This window comes from Ursus arctos, chromosome Y (assembly GCF_023065955.2).
Source record: "Ursus arctos isolate Adak ecotype North America chromosome Y, UrsArc2.0, whole genome shotgun sequence".
Classification (NCBI taxonomy): domain Eukaryota; kingdom Metazoa; phylum Chordata; class Mammalia; order Carnivora; family Ursidae; genus Ursus; species Ursus arctos.
Window position 1 is genome coordinate 7,813,146 of NC_079874.1, and position 18,434 is coordinate 7,831,579.

Consider the following 18,434-nt stretch of genomic DNA (forward strand, 5'->3'; position numbering starts at 1 on the left):
ACAAGCTCACACAGCCACGCTCTGCCGGCATCTCTAGTGCCCTGACTCCCTAGGGCCCTCGTTTGGGCTCCCCCAGACGACAAAGAGGCGGAGGCGTGCGGGAGGGGTGGTATGGTTCCTCAGGACTGGCAAGGCCCAGTCCCCGCAGCGGTGTGCTGTCTGTCCCATGACCACTGTGGTGCTGAGATTCCTGTTTCCACATGGGCTTAAGGCGTTTGCCCAAGGCCCTCTCTCCGCTGAAGACCCCACAAGGTAAGCACCACCAAGAGGCACGAATCACTGGTCCCTGTCACAAGCTGAGGCAGTTAGTCTCCAGGTGTCAGCCCACAAGACCCTTCCACACGTGAACAATAACCCCATAGGTAGGGGCAGGATCAAAGCCGTGATTGCAACACCTTATCAGGGATTGCACAGGGCCCCACACTCCAGGTTGGAAAGAGCTTATCCAACTCCCTAAACTTTTGTTTTGTACATTACCATGGCTTCCAAGATCCTGAAACTTATTTTATTTAAACTTATTTATTTATTTATTTATTTATTTATTTATTTATTTATTTATTTATTTATCAGAGAGAGAGAGAGAGAGCACAAGCAGGGAAACAGCCCAGGGAGAGGGAGAGGCAGGCTTCCCGTCGAGCAGGGAGCCCGAAGCGGGGCTCGATCCCAGGAGCCTGGCTGCAGGACCTGAGCCGAAGGCAGACGCTTAAGCGTCTAGCCACCCAGGCGCCCCAAACCCCCTAAACTTGAACAGGAACGCAGCAACCCTTTGGGGAGCTCTGTACACTTGCTGAATAAACTTTGCCCTGCTGCCCACCACTCCTCTTCTGGACTACATCTCCTTTCCACGACACGGCATGACCGAGAACCCGGGCACTGAGGGACCCACAGTCCTGGATCTCAGACTGCTGTCTCATCGGAGAGGACCACATCAGGAGTTCACTGGCGTTCTGGCTCCATGACTCTGAACCACGTGTGTGTCCCTGGCCCTTCTGGATCTTCGTGTTCTTGTCTGTGTAAAGCGTCCCTCTTTGCCCGTGTTAGTCTGTCTTCCCGAACATGCCTTGGCGTGTCTTGGCCCGGCTGTGCCTGTGCCGTCAGGTCTCCCATCTCGCATCCGTGCTGAGCCCAGATAGGCACAGCTGTGCCTCTAGGAGTGCTTTGGGCTTTGCGAGTCTCTGCTTGGCTACAGCTGCCGGGCCGTTGGCCTGCCAATGTGTTGGCGTAAGGGTTCCTGTCTCTGAGTCTGTCCACCTGTGAATTGGACCCCGTTTCATCCATTTTGGGGTCAGAATCCTCTCCTCCTCCGACGGGGGCGCGTTAGGAATCTTTGGTGAGTCTTGAGAAGTCCTTCACTTCCTGTACCGTAGGGTGGCGCAGTGACGCCTCCTTGGAAACAGAGGAAGGGCCAAGCTCCTCCTGCCGGGCAGCGAGGGGCTCACCAAAAAGTCCTCAGCCGCCCCGCTTAGGGCCGAAGGTCACTCATCGTTCTCCCTTTTCCCGCTTTCAACTACTTTGGGGCCTCAGTCTCTTGCACAGTGCGTTGATGTGGGCAGGTTTTCAAAGGCAGAACGTCCTGCTGCCCTCCCCATCTTGCTGTGTTGCCCCGTAGCCTGCTCCTGAGCAGGACCGACTGACGTCCGCCACTGTGGTACTTGGTTTCTGTGTAACCCATGCCCCTTTCCATCCTCAATTCCTGCGTTACGTCCTCCTTTGCTGTCCGCTTCGTGTGTCTGGGAGACAGGCGGACATCTCTGGCACCACTGGATCGAACTGCGCTAGGCCTCCGAGACCTTGTGCGTGAGCGAGGTACCCAAGGCACCGTCAAGGACATGCGGGGACCTCCAAGAGGTCCTTCCTGCCCCTTCGTTCTGAAATTCCTCTGCAAACGCTTGGCTGATCCCAACGCTAGGGACGCAGCCAATATTGCCACCTGCCGGCCCGGGGCACCTTGGGTCGGTAGAACTCCTGCGCCTGGCGGAACTCAGTGTTGACACCCTTGAGCCTCCCCGACCCCGTTCACCCCCGTCACCACTGCTCTACCCTGGGGTTGCTTGCCCGCCTCTGGCTCTGTTAGCTTCCTACACATGGGTGCTCCCACCCATAGGCTTCCTCCTGGGAAGGGGCTGGCTTCCTCCACGGTAGACTGTGCTTTACCGATTCTACGCTGAACGCCCCTTCTTGGGGGCCCTCCCCACTCACAGTTGCAGGGAACACCCCAGCCTGGGGGAACCCAGGTTTGCCCATACGTGGACTTGGTTGACGTAGTGGGCAAGGGGCCTGCTCCCGGCTGGGTGTCGTGACTCCACTTCACGTTCCCACAGCTTACAAGACCCAGCTCTGTGCATGCTGAGCCGACGATCCTACACGTGCCCCTGCTTGGATGCACTTGTCCTTCAGGCCACACAGGCAACGCAGCGTGGTTCCATAGGCAAATCCTGCTCTCCTGTTTCCTCTGCGAGTACTTTACGGGGATGCCTTGTATCTCAGGCTAGCCCTTTGACTTAAGGGTCTAGTGACCGGCTTCCTTTCAGCGGGTAGGACTCTGCTTATCTTAGAGCCACACACCCCCACCGCCACCCCACGGCCCTCTCCCTACCACCCTAGGCTCATCCTCTCACTCCTTCTCCTGATGCCTGGTGCATATTTTCTCGGGCGTCCTTGGCGACCATAACCTTTACGTTACACTCTTTTTCCCTGAACGTGTTGAAGGTTATCACCCACTGCCTTCTGGCCACCGTCCATCCTAAGGGGAAGCTGGCTCTTCCTCCCACTGAGGAACCCCGGGGTGTGATGGGTCAGTCCCGCCTCTGTGGGCTGCCGAGAGGCCTGTCCTTGCCTTTGCACCAAACACAAGAGCCCATTGGCCTGGGCATCCCTTTGGATCCTTCCTTCCCCTAGGACTGCATTGGGCTCCTTGGATGTGCAGAGTCAGCATTGTCCGCAAAGTGGCAAAGCTTTATCACCTTAGGTCCTCATGCACTGGCTGCCTCTTCCTCTCTCCCACCTCTTCCTGGCATTCCCAATTTGTGCCTGCTGGTGGTCAGCATGAGCTGACCCCTCTCCCTCCCTCTCCCTCTCTCCCTTCCTCTCTCCCTGCAGAGTCTCTCCCTCCTCTCTCCCTCTCCCTTTCCCTCGCTTCTCCTCTCCATCCCTCCTCTCCCTCTCCCTCCTCTCTCCCTCACCCTTCTGTGTCCCTCTCCCTCCTCTCTCCCTCCTCTCTCTTCTTCCCCCTCCCTCCTCCTCTACTTCTCCCCTCCTTTCCCTCTCTTCACCCTCTCCCTCTCCTCCCCCTCTCCCTTCTGTGTCCCTCTCCCTCCTCTCTCCCTCCTCTCTCTTCCTTCCCCTCCCTCCCTTTTCCTCCCTCCTCAGTCCTACTCTCCCTCTCTTCCCCCTCTTGCTCTCTTCCCCGTCTCCCATCACCTGGAGCCCCCAGCCTTCTCCATTTCCATGGCTGTGCTGCTTCTGGTGCAGTGTTGCCTCAGGAGCTTCCTTCAGGGGCTCGAGCAACATGACAAGAGCTAGTGTACTTAGGACTGTAGTGGTAACTCCAACGTCTGGGCTGTCTCAGGGACGGTGTTAGAAAATTTTGCTTCTCCCGCCATATGGCCTTTGGTTTTGCTCCCTTCCTCGTTTGCGTCAACAAGCAGATTTTGAAACACTGAAACGTGCTACCGCCAAAAGCCCTGCACTTTACCCCAAGGGGGACCCTCCTGCCCCTTTCCGGTTGAAATCCTCCAGGCGCCCAGACCCATTCCTTTTAAATGAGGCCCTCCCACAATGCAACACTAACCCTCGCGGCCTTGGCATCACCCACGCGGCCTTCCTGGCACTCAAGGCGGTATCCCTCGGGCACCTCAATGTTCACCCAAGGTGGGGACCGCCATGAGGCGTGGGACTGTCCCGAAGGACCTGGTGAGTACCGGAGAAAGGGCACGTGTGCTGCCAATGCTCGCTGCCATATCCCCTCGCAGGCAGGTGGTCCACTCGGTGACAGACACAGCAGGAACATGCAGCCAGTGGGGGGACCAAAGGCAGTGGAGCTGCCCAGCAGCCTCAGCTCCTCAGGAAGGTGGATAAAAGCAGGCTCCGTGGACCATTCTGCTGGAGCTCTGACATCCTTGGCAGTTAGAGCAGGAGGGAAGGAGGACACGAGAGTCCCCCAAGGAAGGAGAAAGCAAAGATGGGAAGAGAGCCAGACAGAGAAGGGTGTGGCAGAGGAAAGTACAGCGGGAGCAAGTCCTGCCAGCGGCTTTGACGAAAGACTACCCCGAGTCACTGTGTAGGCTACATGGCCTGCCCATTGGCATGCCACCGAGTCCGAATCCCGGACCTCCCTGGGGCTGTGTTAGTAGCTCTGTAGGCACCGTGGGGTGGCCAGGGACCTTGGCTCTTTGCTAATTTGAGGCCAGTTATGTGTGTGTGTTTCCTCTCTTTTGAGGAGAGTCCGGGCGCGGAGGGGGTGAGGGAGGCAGCCCCTGCATCCTGGATCCTGGTGGGCGGCCCCCTGACACCCTTCGCCACCGTTCGGGTAAATGCGGGAAGGCCATGGGCACAGCGATCTGGCGGTGGTTGGAGCACCAGGTAATGGCTCCAGGGCTTTCCTTCAGGGTCACTAAGAAAGGGCCGGGTGAGGCTTCCGGGGGTCAGGGGGTCACCCTCTTGAGCCGTTGCATTGGAATTCCCCAGTGCCAGCAGCCTGGTCCCCCTGGACGGCCGGGAAAGGCAACACGGGCTGTGTGATAGGAGGGACCTCCGGCTCATGGCCTGGCAGGTGATAGCCGGGAATAGACCAGGTTCCAGACGCGGAGGCCACCCCGGAGGAGGAGGCACACAGGCCGGCTCCCTGGCTGGTGCCTTCGGGGGCCGAGGGGCGGGGGTCTGGGCGGGCACACGCTCCGCCCTGTCATCCTCAGTACGCTCCGTGCCCAGCGGCCTGGGCGTGACTCAGGGCTCCGTGTCACAAAGGCCGCATGCGTGGCGTCGCGTCACCGTCGCCCCGTGGCCATCTGGTCCCTAGCTCTTCTGCGCATGCCTTCACCAGCCTCCGGCCTCTTGGAGGCCTCTGCTTCCCGCCTCCAGTTGGGGGCGCCAGAGCTCCACCTGCCGGCCGCGTGCGGGAGCCAGGTGCTGGCTCCTCCAGCTCCTTCGCTCCGCTGCGGGCTCTGCTCCCTCAGCACCAGCACCACATGGAGAGCGCGGCGGGCTCCGGGCAAGGCGGGGCTGCCCTGCCATCCTGGAGCACCTTGTTCCTGGAGGGGGGCCGTGAGGCGCCGGAGCCCTGCGCCCAGGCAGGCGCCTGGGGTGAGGCGGGGCCGCTGCAGGCCCTAGGTGCCGGGGGGATGGGCGCAGAGGCTGTGCTGGGTGCGGAGGCCCAGCAGGGCAGAGAGCAGGCCGGCCCCGGGGACGAGTTGGTGCTGGTGGTGGAGGATATCATGGCGGTGGTGGAGGTCGTGGCCGAGGAAGACCAGGAGGCGGTGCAAGCACAGCAGGACGAGCAGCTGCAGCAGCTGCAGCAGGGGGAGTCAGGGCCGGGTCCCGAGACAGCCGGCGCCCCACTTGCCGCGCTGGAGATGGTTCAGTTCGCGCTCAGCTCTGTGGATGCCCAAGCTACCAGGGCCTACTTGCGGCTCAAGCGCAGGATGAATCAGAAGCGGAGTTCTCACCTGGCTCGAAGAAGGGCCATCATCCAGCGCATCCCCGGCTTCTGGGCCCAGGCGGTATCCTTTCTCCTGCTGGGCTTGGGTTTGTCTGCGGTGGAGGTCCACTGGGAGGAAGGGACCAGCAGAGGCTCTGCCAGGGGCAGGAGCGCTGGGGGAAAGGGTCCCCGGCCCCTCTCCACCCCCAGTGGGAGTGGGTCCCCCGTCCCTATAAGGCGCAGCACAGGGGCGTGGGCCTGGAAGGTGGGGGGAAGGCAAGGGCTGAGGCTTGTGGAGACCACGTCTGAGCAGAAGCTGCGGGCAAATGCTCTGGGATTGCAGGGAGCACTCCCAACACTCTCCCAGGGGTCATGGAGCACATGTCCACACCCTGCATGTCTAGTGTAGTTCCACCCTTGGCTCGGAGCAGGTCCTGGAAGGAAACGTCCTGCCGGCTGCGTGGGGTATGCCCATTGAGAGGCAGGCCACCCCCTTCCCTGTCCTTCAGAGCCTGTGTTCTTTTCCAAAGAGTACAGTGCCCACCCACTGCTGCGTCCTCATGCGGCTTCCAGAGTCATTCAGCAGGCCGCCAGGCTTCCCCGTACATCAGAAACCCAGACACGCTGTACGCGGTGCTGCAAACTGTCTCCTCAGGCCCTACACAGCCAGGCTGCGGCCCCATGCCCAGGCGCCCCCCCACCCCCCGTTTGCTCCCTCCGTGTCTCTCCCCTCTATGTGCGTCCCACCCTCTCCCTCGCTCCCCTCTGCCCTCCCTCTGTGTCCCTTCCTCCTGTGTGGGTATCTCTGTCTCTGTCTCTCCTTTGCTTTCCCCCCCCCCGTTGCCACCCAACCCCCTTCCCTCCCTCTCTCGCTGAACCTAACGGGCCCTCCCTTTGCCCTGTGGGTGTGCAGCCAGGCTAAGGGAGATGAGTGGCCCCTTTGTGGGCGCAGAAGGCCCCTCCAGGACACAGGCCTGCAGGCCAACACATAAGCAAACACGGCCCTGAGAGCGCGACCGACCACATCTGGACACCCAAAGCAGTCACTGCCTGCCTGCCAAACACACAGGCCAGGGTGACGGTGGAAGGGAGAACAGGCAGGCCCTTGACCTTGTCCTGCCGGGCGCAGACCCTCTCGGAGGCACTGGAAGCCAAGGCACCTGCTGGTATTGAGCAGCTGTGATGAAAGAGCAGGAGCTGAGTGGCTTGGGAGGGCAGCAGGGCCTGGTGGTTCTACCCGTGCCCTGTTTGGGGCCCTTCCTCTCCCCGGGAAGGGCTGGGTTGGTCCTGGCTCTCCTTCCATAGCGCTGAAGGCGAGGCTCCTTGACCCAAGGCAGATCCTGAATCACCCCCAGATATCAGCCGTGACGGGTGACCAGGACAAAGATGTGCTCAGCTACATGACCGATTTGGAGGTCAGCACTGGGAGTGGGTGGCGGGGGTAGGACCACTGGGAGTGGAATTTGGGCAAGGGAGGGCCCGGTAGTATTGTTCAGCGGAGGATGCAGGGAGCATCTCGGGACCCGTGGAGGACAAGTCCCCTTCCCCTCGTCTTTCTTTTATGTTGCAGGTGGAGGAACTGGGCCGTCCCAAGGACCACAGCAGGTTGATGTTCTTCTTTGGGAACAACCCCTACTTCCAGAACAAAGTGATCCTTAAGGAGTATCACCTTAGCATTGCCGGTAGGAGTGGGCTAGAGCTTCGAGGGTGCCGGGGGCGGGCCGGCGGGGGCAGGTGGGCACTCGGGAGGAGCAGGGAGTGTGCAGGGACACAAGTGGAAGCCAGAGCCGGCACAGGAGGGAGAGAGGCTGAGAGGAGAGCGGGAGAGAGGGCGACAGGGTGTGGGTCCTAGGCAGTGCAGAGCCTCCCCTGAATTTTCCCTTCCTGCAGGATACAGGGCGACTCGGTCCACTCCAGTGCAGTGGTTCTGGGATGAAGAACGTGGAGCTCCCAGCCGAAGACTCGACTCCACCAGCCTTACCTTCTTCAAGTGGTTGTGCGACCCCAGCTGCCCAGGGTCTAACAAGATTGCCGAGGTGGGGCCGCTGAGGCCTTCATTAGCATTGGTGATGGCAATGGGGGCAGCCTGGGAAGGGGTCCCGGGCCCCGTGCTCACCTGGGCGGTTTCCCCTACCAGATCATCATCGAGGACCTGTGGCGCAATCCCTTGCGGTACTACCTGAGGCAGGGAGGCAGCCGACGACACTGAGCAGACAGGAGGACCTGTCGGTGAGCAGCCGGGCCACTGCGTCCTGAAATATGTGTGGGAGGTGCCAGGGCACAGTCGGGTTTGGGACTCAGTTTGGAAACTGAGGCTCAGAGGACCCTGGGCCCCGGATCACCCAGGGAGCGGCTGGAGGGAGAGTAGGGACCCTGGCGAGGGAACTCAGGGCACACACCCAGGGCAGGGTGTCCACTGGGGCAAGTTCATCCGGTGAGCCAGGTGGGAGCCAGAAAGTCTCAGGTCGTTCGGGGGAAGCAAGGCTCCTCCACCCCATTTCTCTGAACACTCACCCATGGCCGTCCGCCGGGTCCTCAGTTCTCCTGCTGGCTTTTCAGGTGGGGACAGTCTGCCAAAGTTTTCGAGTGGGGCTCCCTTGTCCCGAGACGCTCCGACGTCCCTCCGTGTTACGGACCACCCCATGGCCTCCCAGAGCCACACGGCCATTCTTGGCAATGGTACTAGGCCATCTGGAGGAGGGTGGTGAAGCCCTAGAGGAGGAGGAAGCGGGATCCCACAAGGACAGGGCCCTCGGTCACCGCCGCCTTAGCGATCCTCGGCATGAGGCAGTGTCACGAACACCTCCCTTGTGCTTCCGTGTGTCGTGTGTTTGTGTGTGTGTGTCGCGGGCACGGCAGCTGTGCGGACGTGGACACCGCAGAGCATCAGAGTTGGACCAACGAGAAGCAGTGGAGGAGGCGTCCAGCGTTGTGAGAGACGGGTGGACGAGTCTACGTGGTGCTCTGCCCGCACAGGACAGACGTGGGGGAACAGATCTTCAGGGCCAGCTCTAGAGAGTGTCCAGCACCCAGATCGCCAGGGATGGCGGGCGAGTCATAAACAAGTTCAGAAGCCCTATGTGTCTGTGTGTGGATGTGTATGGGGGACCCAGCACACGGCCAGTAGGAGATCAGCCCTGGCCTGTGGGATTCCGTGTGTGCGGGGGCTGTAAGGCACGGGGGCAGGGCAGGGCAGGGCTTGGTTGTGGAGAGACCACCGCTCTTGCTCGGCAGGTCAGGGAGGAGGACGGGAAAGGGCACACCTCTCTACATGGGAGCCGTGTTCTTCAGGGCAGGGGAAGGGGCGTGCCGAGCGGGGCACTCGTGGCCCGGTGGCTCTGCTACCGCCCCGTTCACCCCGCTTGGAGAGCTTCTCCCTGTACCCTTTCTCCTGGAAGCGTGCCCTGCATTGCTGTGATGCCGTCCAGTGCATGCTTCCTCTAGTCAGGATCACCGCAAAACCACGTGTCCCTGGAGGACTAAGGAGGCGGTTCCTCAGGGTCCCTCACGGTCCCTCCAAACCCACGTCCTGTCCCTCTGCACCACCCTCCCACAGGCGTGCATGTGTGTGTGTGTGTGTGTGTGTGTGTGTGTGTGTGTGTTGCGTGTTCAAGTGTCTGCATGAGCACACACCTGTCCCAGTGTGGTTGTAGGCCCTGTTCGATGATGGAGAGGGACTGCGGGGTTTCTAGCTCTGCTGACTGAGGAGAAAGGGGCCAGTGGCTGACTGCAGCCACATCCCTCCTGACACACAGACGTCGTGGGCATTCCTTGGGTATTCAGGGGTGTGTCTGCCCCCGGATGCCACACGCAGAGGGGCCAAGGGGAGCAGGGAGGGGTGGGAGCTGGCAGGCGTATGTCAAGCGACCTCCCATCTGTGCTGCTGGCACGGCTGGTCCCAGCTGTGGGAAACACCGTGAGGTTTCAGCATGTGCTACAGAGGGGCTAAGAACTTGTGCCCCGATTTGCGCTGTCGGCCAAGGGTCCCAAAGAGTAAGTAAGTCCCCACTGGCAGTACGTTTCTGCAGAGGAAAGAGTCCTGAGGGGAGCGCTCCTCCTGGCCGAAGGGCCGTCCTGGTGTCCGATGAGCTCCCGGTTGGGGCGGTCATCTCTGCCTCCTGTGGACCAGGTGGAGAAGAGGGAAAGGAGAGGAGGTGGACCCTCAGGGCCCGTGTTCTCTGCCTCACCGAGGGGCACCTAGCTTGCTGCTCCTGAGTCGACAGGCGCTTCCCAAATCAACACCTCTCACTACCCCTGAGCTGGCTCCCACCACCAGCACGCCCCCGAGGACGCACTTCCCCAGGTGACGTTCCCCACTAGCTCTGCCACAACTGGACCTCGCAACGTGGGCCCCAGCTCTGTCTTCCTGTTGCCCATCAATGGTCTCTGTGTGAGCGACCCAGTGGCCCCTGGGCTGCTATGCTGACAGCTCAGCCTGTTTGGACTCTTGGCCTCTCGTCTTTGGGGAACTCTGTTCCTTCCTGCCTGTCGGAGCAGCTAGCTGTAGGTAGAGGAGGGTTCTGGCCTTCGGGCTCTGGAAGCCCTGCTGGGCCCATGGCCCCATGTCTGGAACAGCACTAGGTGGCACCACTGTGCGGCAGTGGTGGGGATCTGAAGCCCGATACACTCCTCAGGAACAGAGTAGTGCGCTGGAGAGCCGCAGTGCCGTGGGCACAGGGAGCTTCCCTTGAGCCACTGGAAAGGCTGTTCCCTCATACACGTCTTCCCGGCTCCTTGACTCCTAAGCTGCAGGGCAACCTGGCAGCTCCCATGGTCTGGTCCCTAGGATTCTTCATGTCCGCAAGGTGGAGCTGAAGACCCATGGACCCCACTGGTCCCACGGGACCGGCCAGCATGCCTTAGGCCCTAGAAGTCCCCAGAAAGGGCCAGCCCACCATGCCTGTTTTCCCTGGAACCTTCTGGGCTTCCTCTGGCCTTTCGGGAAGGACCTCCCAGCTATAAAAGGGAGAGGAAAGGCTGGACGGTAGCCACATGCCCTGTGCCCCCAGAGCAAGGCGCCGTGCTGCCTCGGCCACGTGGAAGACCTGTCTGCCGTGGAATGAGGTGGGGTTGATTGGATGCAGGCATCAGCTGCCAGGGAGTAAGTCTTACGTTGCCACGCCGTCTCCGGGGCATGGCTCGTGAGGCACTTTGCCGGCACCGAGGACAAAGTGGGTGTGGAAGAAGGCCCTACTTTTCAGTCATGCCTGGAGAGACTGGCTTGCATTGGCACCAAAGCAACTGCCCAAAGCTTACTGTGCCGGCTTACAAGCACACTCTGGGTGTCCTCTCACCACGACTGCGAGCCCGCCGCGGGGCCGTGGTGGCCCGGCCTGATATTCCGCTCACGGTCTGACCCGGGTGGCCTGGACGGGCCAAGGCTAGGAAGGGTACGTTCTCTTCTGCAGGCCAGGCGAGCCGGGAACCCCTTCCCATGGCATTCGCAGTGTTGGCACAATGCAGCACAACACATTCTGTGTCTAGTGGGAAAGGCGTGTGCATTCCTGCTACGTGTGTCCTGGGTGCCGTCCTCAGCTCCTTGCCGCCTGACCTCCCTAACAGCAGACAGACAGGTGGCTCCAGGCCAGCAGACGGCATCACCTGCCACCCTCTTAACAGGGTTCACCCAGACATCCTCTTCAGGGTCCCCTTTGCTCTATGCTCGTGGCTCCTCTAAGGGTCAGTTGCTCTGTCCTCCAGGGCAAACACACTGCGTGTCTGCTTGCGTGGTTGTTGGGTGAGTGTGCTGCTGTGGGACCCCGCTTGGGACCTTTTCCAGGGTCACCTGACTGGGTGCCAGTCACAGAGGGGGACAGGGCTTTTATGCCCAGGGAAAAGAGCTGCTCAGAGGGGTGAATGCATCTTCTGTCCTGAAGTCCTTCTCCCCTAGAGACCGTGTGGCCAGTGAGGGGCCAGAGAAAGAGCACCTGAACCCAAAGACTTAGAGGAAGACGGAGAGGAGAGCAAGAAGAAAGCACAGGCACGCAGATGGACAGAGCACTCTTTGTCACTCTTCTCCTGAGTAGCAAAGGACATGGGCTGGAACAAACTGTGGCCACACTTTTCCCCCCACGCTGGCCTGGCAGAGAGCATCGGGGCACCTGTGTCCTGGAATTGCCCTAGATTCTCCGGGGCATGGGCTGACGCTTTCCACACACACTGGTCCAGGGCTCTCGGGGGTGTGTACCGTGTCCTGAGTCCTAGAGGAGTCTATTCGGGTAGGCGAGGGACAGCCTGGCATTGCCTGGCTTCAAATACCAGGCGGAGGGCCCCCCGGGAGGAAGCGGCGGGAGGGGTGAAGGTGGAGGTGTGTCCCGGCGGGACGGCAGGCGGGGGCGCCGCAGCTGGCTCCCTGAGTGGTGCCTGCAGCGCGAGGGGCGGGGCCCTGCGTGACCACGCCCACCAGCCGTTACCTGATTGGACGCGGGGTTCTCCCTCGTCCAAGGCCAGCCCAGGACTCAGTCCCACCAAGGCCGCACACGTGATACAGCGTCCTCCTGGGGCTTCACAGCATGCCCGCTATCCCTTGTGCGCATGCGTTCAGCGGCCCACGGCCTCTGGGAGGACGCTGCCTCCCGCAGACAACCAGGGGCGCCGGAGCTCCACCTGCCCGACCCTTTGCGGGAGCCACGTGCTCTCACCTCCAGCTCCTCTCCGCTGCTGGCTCTGCTCGCTCACGACCAGGACCACATGGAGAGCGCGGCGGGCTCGGGGGAAGGCGGGGCTGCCCCGCCGTCCTGCACCACCTTGGTCCTGGAGGGGGGCCGTGAGGCGTCGGGGCCCCGCGCCCAGGCAGGCGCCCGGGGGGACGCAGGGCCGCTGCAGGCCCTAGGTGCCGCCGGGATGGGCGCAGAGGCTGTGGTGGGTGCTGAGGCCCAGCAGGGCAGAGAGCAGGCCGGCCCCGGGGACGAGTTGGTGCTGGTGGTGGATGTCATGGTAGCGCTGGACCCTGGTGTAGAGGAGGTTGGAGGGGAGCACACTGTAGAGGAATCAGAGGAGGAGGAGGACAAGGAGGCTGAGCAGGAAGCCAAAGTTGCGGTGGAGTCTCAGGACACAGTCAAGTCTGAGGAAGAGGAGAAAGCTGAAGTGGTGGCACGGCCTGAAGAGGCTGAGGAAGGGGAGGCTGTTGAGGATGAGAAGGAGGACACTGAGGAGGGGGCTGTTGCGGAAGAGTCTGAGATATACCTCCAAGAGGTTACGGAGGTGGGGGAGGAAGCTGATGAGGGAAATGAGAAGTCCACGGAGAAAGAGCATGAGGAGGCGGAGAAGGCTGAGGAGGATTCTGTGGACGGAGCATCTGAGGCCAAGGAGGAGGAGGCTAAGAAGGAGGAGGACGCAGATGGTGAAGAGCAGGTGGCTGAGGAAGAGGAGGCCGAGGAGTGGGAGCAGCCTGAGGAAGGGGAGAAGGCTGAAGAGGCTGAGGAGGTGGCTGTGCAGGAGGAGGCCAGGGAGGAGGGCCAGAAGGAGGAAGAGGCGCAGGAGAAGCAGGAAGGGGAAGAACAGCCAGAGGCACGGCGGGGTCCATCCCTGTCCCCGCTCGAGGCTCTAGGGGCCCTGCAGTCCGAGCTGGAGCCCGGGAATAAGCAAGCCAGCAGGTCCTACTCTCTGCTCAAGCTCAAGTCATGTCAGAGGCGGCAGCGTCACCTGGAACACCGAAGCGCCATTATCCGGGGCATCCCTGGCTTCTGGGCCAAGGCTGTATCCTTCATGCTGTCACTGAGGGATTCCGATGTATCTGGGCCAGTGCGTGAGGAACGAGAGGGAGGGGGCTGTTGACTATCAACATGCATCATGGGGGGGAACCCCCCTCACGCCCCGCAGCATTGCAGAGGACACGCTCATGCCGTGGGGATCAAGACAGCCTGGAAATCCTGGTTCCGGTTGGGCGTGGGGGCCGCAGGGTGCTCTGGGTGTCGCACGAGGCACTGAAACTCCGCTGGGCATCTAGGAGCACTGGTTCGGGTCAGAGTCAGGAATAGCAGCAGGGTCTCTTCACCCAAAACACATTCACACCAAGCACGGGTTCCCCTGGGTAGAATGCTGCAGGCAAGGGGTGGTGAGAGCCCACCCGGTCAGCCTGAGGCAGGAATGTGTGCTGTCCGGAAACGCGCTAGTTCTGCCTAGCCATCAGCACACGAGGATGAGCTGTGGAGGGGGTGTGGGGCGGGAGGGGTGTCTCTCAGGATGCCAGCTGCCTGTGTCCCTGCTGAGATATGTAGCACCACGGGGCGCCGTGGTCCTTGAGGCAGCCGGGGCGGAGGCAGTGGGACCCCGCGGCGGAGAGGGGAGACAGTGCCCGGTTGCTGTCCAGACTCGCTCTGTTGCTGTAGCTCTTTCATCTCCAGCCCTCGGAGATCCTTGACCGAAAGCAGTCTGTGAACCACTCGCAGATGTCAGCCATGATCAGTGAGCAAGATGAAGGCATACTTGGCTACCTGACGGATTTGAAGGTCTGGCCCGGGAGACTGAGGCCGGGGTGGGGGACAGGAGAGGAGAGGGTGGCCAAAGTGAGTCCTCCCCAAAGTCAGGAGGGTCAAGGTCTGCTGGACAGAGCTTTCACGCCTCTGCCCCACTTTCCCGCCGGGCAGGTGGAGGATCTGCGGTTTCCCCGTGAGTGCCGCCACATCCTGCTCTTCTTTCGCAAGAACTCCTACTTCCGGAATGAAGTGGTTGTGAAGGAGTATGTCGTCAGCGCTGCTGGTAAGAGGCCGCTGTCTGGATGGGCGGTGGCAGGTGGAGGAGGGCGGGTTGCCTTCCCCGACTCATTACCCAGCACCCTCTCACACACTCGTCTTCCTGCAGGGTACGGGCCATCTCATTCCCCTCCCATCCAGTGGCACCAGGATTTCGAGCGAGAGGCCCACAGCCGCAGGCACCACAACAGCAGCCTTAACTTCTTCAACTGGTTCTCTGACCACAGCTTTGCCGGGGCTAGCAGGATAGCTGAGGTGGGGCCCTGTGACAAACAGCGTAAATGACCTTGCTGGCTTCTCCAGCTGCTTGGGATGGACACCTGAGCCCTGCCCCCGTTTCTCCTGCCAGATCCTCATGGACGACCTGTGGCCCAATCCCCTGCAGTATTATGTGAGCAAGAAGGCAGCAGGAGAGGGAACTGAGAGGACGACAGGTGAGGAGCCCAGGGCGTGGGCGCCGAGACGTGTGCTGTCGGGATCCCTGGGCCCTGGGCTACACAAAGGGAGACACTGAGGTTCACAGGAACACTCCGAGACAGCGACCCCGGGACAAAGCACGTCACCCTGACATGGAACGTGGGGAGGTGCAGTGCCAAACGGGTTGTGCCTGGGGAAGCTTGAGGCAGGCGAGGCCACGCAGCGTCATGGAGCAGAGCCGGAGAAGCAAAGCCGGCTCAGCGGCTGCACTTGCGGCAACTGTCATTCTGTGGCCCGTGAACCCCAGCCTCAGGTCTGCGAGCAGCGCATTACAAGGGTGACCAGAGGCACCCTTGGCCCAAATGTCTGGGTGTCCTGGTGCAAAGCCGCACCCCGCCTTCCCGTCCCTTCTCTGTGTTGATCACCACAGTTGTCCCCTTAAATTCCGGAGGCATCTCCTTTGCCAAGCCCACTGGCCCGCGGGCAGTCATGAAGGAGCAGGCTCGGTAACACGTGGCTGGAGGAAACATAAAGCGATCACAGTCGGGGGCAGGGGCTTGGCCAGGGGAGAATGAACGCCATTCCCGACGAGAACCTTGAAACCCTCAAGCAACCTTAAGTATGGCCCAGTGAAGATACCCACTGCTGTCCTCCTGTGTCCGTGTGCACGTGTGTCCCCGCGTGCGTGCTTGTGCGTGTGCGTGTGCGTGTGTGTGTGTGTGCCATCTCGTCTAGGGAGCTTCATGATGTTGAAGTGAGGATGAGGACCATCGCACTTGACGGAAAGCAGTCCGGAAACTTCAGAAGGAGCCGAAGGGTCAACCCGCTTCCTCTCTGCAGGAAATAACTGAAGACAGGTGCCGGGGTGAAACACGGCCTGTTGAGGCCCCGGGAGCCCTGGAGAAATATCGAAATGTAAATAAACAACGTCAAGTGTGTTTCCGTGTGTGTGTGTGTGTGTGTGTGTGTGTGTGCTCTGGCACACGCACTCTTCCTCCTGGAAGGGGCTCCAGGGGACTGACTGAACACAGCGGCTGCATGTCGGTGTTTTCCTTCTGCGCCTGGGCTTCCCCAGTCTGTGGATCGGCCTGTCCTGTAGGCTTGCCCACAGGGCTAGGACACGCATGGTCTGGGACTGCATCCCAGGGGGCAGAGGTACCGTTCCCCCAGGCCCAGTGGGGCTGGGCAGGGAGAAGACCTGATCGAAAGGCCAGCCAACCGGGGCTCATCTCTTCCCTGGGGAAATGAGGGAGTTCAAGGAAAGGGAATAACGAGCCAGGGACAAACACGTCCAGTAGCCAGGTTAGGTGGACGCCGATGGTGGCCTCCAGGGATGCTCCCTGGTGGATGGCCTCAGACACACCCACCGCACATTCCATGGGGGGAGGACTCAAGGTCCATGACTCTGTCGAACCCAGTGCCACTGCTCTCCCCAGGTCTAGGAACGCACACAGCCTCCTGCTGACACAGTCAGGCTCTGAGGACCAGCAACCACGTTAAGGAGTGAGGGCCAGGCTGTATGGAGGGACTGTGGGAGAGGGGACAGAGGGAGCTGGGAGGGTAGGAAACATGACCCTCTCGTTCCGGCACAAGGGCCCAGGAGAAAGGAGAAATTGCACGGGGACACACACACACGCACGCTCACACACAGTGGTGCACAGACACTGCGTCCTCACACACACACTCAAACAGCCGCACCCACAAGCTGACACACACACTCACTCAGGTGCACCCTCAGTCACCCACCCCCCCACACACTCCACTCCCTCACTTGTCCTGGCACACACAAGCTCACACAGCCACGCTCTGCCGGCATCTCTAGTGCCCTGACTCCCTAGGGCCCTCGTTTGGGCTCCCCCAGACGACAAAGAGGCGGAGGCGTGCGGGAGGGGTGGTATGGTTCCTCAGGACTGGCAAGGCCCAGTCCCCGCAGCGGTGTGCTGTCTGTCCCATGACCACTGTGGTGCTGAGATTCCTGTTTCCACATGGGCTTAAGGCGTTTGCCCAAGGCCCTCTCTCCGCTGAAGACCCCACAAGGTAAGCACCACCAAGAGGCACGAATCACTGGTCCCTGTCACAAGCTGAGGCAGTTAGTCTCCAGGTGTCAGCCCACAAGACCCTTCCACACGTGAACAATAACCCCATAGGTAGGGGCAGGATCAAAGCCGTGATTGCAACACCTTATCAGGGATTGCACAGGGCCCCACACTCCAGGTTGGAAAGAGCTTATCCAACTCCCTAAACTTTTGTTTTGTACATTACCATGGCTTCCAAGATCCTGAAACTTATTTTATTTAAACTTATTTATTTATTTATTTATTTATTTATTTATTTATTTATTTATCAGAGAGAGAGAGAGAGAGCACAAGCAGGGAAACAGCCCAGGGAGAGGGAGAGGCAGGCTTCCCGTCGAGCAGGGAGCCCGAAGCGGGGCTCGATCCCAGGAGCCTGGCTGCAGGACCTGAGCCGAAGGCAGACGCTTAAGCGTCTAGCCACCCAGGCGCCCCAAACCCCCTAAACTTGAACAGGAACGCAGCAACCCTTTGGGGAGCTCTGTACACTTGCTGAATAAACTTTGCCCTGCTGCCCACCACTCCTCTTCTGGACTACATCTCCTTTCCACGACACGGCATGACCGAGAACCCGGGCACTGAGGGACCCACAGTCCTGGATCTCAGACTGCTGTCTCATCGGAGAGGACCACATCAGGAGTTCACTGGCGTTCTGGCTCCATGACTCTGAACCACGTGTGTGTCCCTGGCCCTTCTGGATCTTCGTGTTCTTGTCTGTGTAAAGCGTCCCTCTTTGCCCGTGTTAGTCTGTCTTCCCGAACATGCCTTGGCGTGTCTTGGCCCGGCTGTGCCTGTGCCGTCAGGTCTCCCATCTCGCATCCGTGCTGAGCCCAGATAGGCACAGCTGTGCCTCTAGGAGTGCTTTGGGCTTTGCGAGTCTCTGCTTGGCTACAGCTGCCGGGCCGTTGGCCTGCCAATGTGTTGGCGTAAGGGTTCCTGTCTCTGAGTCTGTCCACCTGTGAATTGGACCCCGTTTCATCCATTTTGGGGTCAGAATCCTCTCCTCCTCCGACGGGGGCGCGTTAGGAATCTTTGGTGAGTCTTGAGAAGTCCTTCACTTCCTGTACCGTAGGGTGGCGCAGTGACGCCTCCTTGGAAACAGAGGAAGGGCCAAGCTCCTCCTGCCGGGCAGCGAGGGGCTCACCAAAGGGTCCTCAGCCGCCCCGCTTAGGGCCGAAGGTCACTCATCGTTCTCCCTTTTCCCGCTTTCAACTACTTTGGGGCCTCAGTCTCTTGCACAGTGCGTTGATGTGGGCAGGTTTTCAAAGGCAGAACGTCCTGCTGCCCTCCCCATCTTGCTGTGTTGCCCCGTAGCCTGCTCCTGAGCAGGACCGACTGACGTCCGCCACTGTGGTACTTGGTTTCTGTGTAACCCATGCCCCTTTCCATCCTCAATTCCTGCGTTACGTCCTCCTTTGCTGTCCGCTTCGTGTGTCTGGGAGACAGGCGGACATCTGTGGCACCACTGGATCGAACTCCACTAGGCCTCCGAGACCTTGTGCGTGAGCGAGGTACCCAAGGCACCGTCAGGGACATGCGGGGACCTCCAAGAGGTCCTTCCTGCCCCTTCGTTCTGAAATTCCTCTGCAAACGCTTGGCTGATCCCAACGCTAGGGA